Genomic DNA, 2586 nt, shown 5'->3' with positions numbered 1-2586 from the left:
CTCGGAGCCGCGCGGAGCCGACTCCGGCGCGCTCCCGTCAGCCAGGCGCGCTCCTCGGAGCCGACCCTGGCGCGTCCCCGGCAACCAGGCGCGCTCCTCGGAGCCGCGCGGAGCCGACCCCGGCGCGCTCCCGTCAGCCAGGCGCGCTCCTCGGAGCCGCGCGGAGCCGACCCCCCCGGCGCGTTCCCGTCAGTCAGGCGCGCTCCTCGGAGCCGCCCGCAGCCGTCCCCGGCGCGCGCCGGGCGGCCTACGGGAGGAGGGTCAGGTCTGGGCGGCGAGGCCGCTGCTCCCGGGAGGGTTACCCGGAGCTCCGGGGCTGAGAGGCTTCAGCCCAGCGGCGGCAGCGGTGGCGCTTGCGGGCCCCCGGGGACCGAGGACTAGGCCGCAGGGCCGTGCCCTGAGGTGAGTCTCCTGGCTCCGCAGCGCGTTTGGCCGGTGAGGGATCGGGCGGGCGTTTCCCGGGGACGCGACGTGTCTGGGCCGAAGTGAGTCGGCACCTGGGGCTTCTGGCCCGCGCGACTGCGGCCGGGGAAGGACGCTGGCAGACCGAGGCCTCCATCCGGCCCCAGCCCGGCCCAGATAAATGCGGACCTGCAGTTCCCAGCTCTGCTGGCCGTGGGGCTCGGAACTCGGTAGAAGGGCATCGCGCTTCTTTCTCTGAAGGCGCCCAGAAACTTCGAGTTAGGTGCTGTCGCGACATCTCCATTTCCAAAGGCGAAGGCTGCGAAAAGCGCACTCGAGAAATACGGAATGACTGGTTCGCCGAACGTTTCGTAATTGACTTCGCTAGCCTTCCTTAACTGCCTTTAACTGATACTTTGGAAAGATGATGTTCACTGTTTTCCTAATTGACTTTTTTTTTCTTGTAGTATCTTTTCCCCCCTTTTTCCAAACTTGTGGTGATAAAAGTTTATTACTTCTCAGCAAAAATGAACGTTACAGTGGCTTCCAATGTTTGTTCGTTTCTATGTTGTTTGAGATGAAAAATAGGGAACCGATTCTCTGTGTTGACTCGGTTTTGTTTTTGTTGTTGTCGTTATCAAGTCCCAGACTTGAACTTGGGATTCTCACACTCCGGAGTGCGCTGGTATAATTGGCGTGATTCATCTCCTGAGTCGTCTTGATGTTAATACAGGGAATACTGGTGTGATAATATTGACGGTAGTGCTAGGTACTGGTGAAATGCAAACGTCAGAATGTGTTCAGGTAGGAAAGGCCACTCGAGTACAGAGTACTGGGAGGAAAACTATAGATAGCAGTTACTACTTGAGCACTTACTTTTTTTTTTTTTTTGGTTTTTCGAGACAGGGTTTCTCTGTATAGCTCTGGCTGTCCTGGAACTCACTGTGTAGACCAGGCTGGCCTTGAAATCCCGCCTGCCTCTGCCTCCCAAGTGCTGGATTAAAGACGTGCGCCACCACTGCCCCACGAGCACTTACTCTTAAGAAATGTTATTTACTGTATGTGGCCAACTTTTTGTCTGTATGCATATCTGTGCACCATTTTTGTGCCTGGTACCTGTGGAAGCCAGAAGAGGGCGTCATCTCTTAAAACTAAAGTTACTGATGATTGTGAGCCACCATATGGGAACTAGGCATTGAACCCAGGTTCTCTGGCAGAGCAGCCATTGCTTTCAATCAATGAGATATATCTCCAGCTCCTCGAGCATTTAATTCCTTCCCCACCCCCGCACGTGCCTTTTGGGGGCTTAAACCCAGGTCTTTTTCATAAGCTTGAATGTGTCCTCTACCACTGAGTTACACTCCAGTCCTACGTGAATACGTTAATTGAACTTTTACTGTGGAGGAACACACAAGTGTCCACTCACCCTAGCAGAGCACCATTGACAGACCGAAGACTCCCTCAGAGTCCAGCTTCGCTTGAATTTATTTGGTTTACTTATAGACCATGGATGACAGGTTACTTACAGGAATATAAGTGACCCCAAAGCGGGCAGCATCATCACTGAGTTCCCCCACTCTACCTTTCTTCATTTAATCTTCCACACTCCATAAATCCTAGAACTAAAAGGGGCACCAAGCATAGCTTGTCAGCATTATATTCAACTGGCTAGTAAATGAAGGAGGGAGGGCTAGTGATTTCAGGGGAGGGTCTAATGACCCTTCCCACCCTCTTGTTCTATAAAGAAATGTCAACAGGCGTGATCTTAAAGGTCTTTTGCAAGTCATAGCTGCTCAAATAAAAGTGATAATGACTGTTAAGCTTGGAGTACAGCATTCTACAATAATGCTTGGGAGAATTAGTCAATGCCTTAATGTTCTTCAGTTTTGCTTTGTTTTTTTTTTTTGGGTTTTTTGGTTTTTCGAGACAGGGTTTCTCTGTGTAGCCCTGGCTGTCCTGGAGCTCACTCTGTAGACCTGGCTAGCCTTGAACTCAGAAATCCGTCTGCCTCTGCCTCCCAAATGCTGGGATTAAAGGCTAAAGGCGTGCGCCACCACCACCCGGATTGTTATTCAGTTTTTAAAAGTATGTACAACTGGGGTTTATGATTCATACCTTTAATCCCAGCATTCAGAAGGCAGAGGCTGACAGATCTCTTTCCAGGCCAGCCCAATCTATATAAGA

At 52.1% G+C, this 2586-nt stretch overlaps 1 protein-coding gene across 1 annotated transcript in view; it reads left to right on the top strand.

The window, feature by feature from the left end:
- The first annotated feature begins 284 nt into the window (after positions 1–284).
- Ubxn2a (UBX domain protein 2A) overlaps positions 285–2586 on the top strand; it is a 26036-nt gene continuing 23734 nt past the window's right edge. Inside the window, exon 1 of the mRNA XM_028779397.1 lies at positions 285–402. The gene's annotated coding sequence lies outside the window, so the exon portion shown is untranslated. The remainder of the gene's footprint in view (positions 403–2586) is intronic.

The sequence above is a fragment of the Grammomys surdaster genome, unplaced genomic scaffold, assembly GCF_004785775.1.
Source record: "Grammomys surdaster isolate TR1022 unplaced genomic scaffold, NIH_TR_1.0 351, whole genome shotgun sequence".
In the NCBI taxonomy this organism is placed as follows: domain Eukaryota; kingdom Metazoa; phylum Chordata; class Mammalia; order Rodentia; family Muridae; genus Grammomys; species Grammomys surdaster.
Note: the sequence above shows the minus strand (reverse complement) of the source record. Positions and strands in the feature narration are given on the sequence as shown.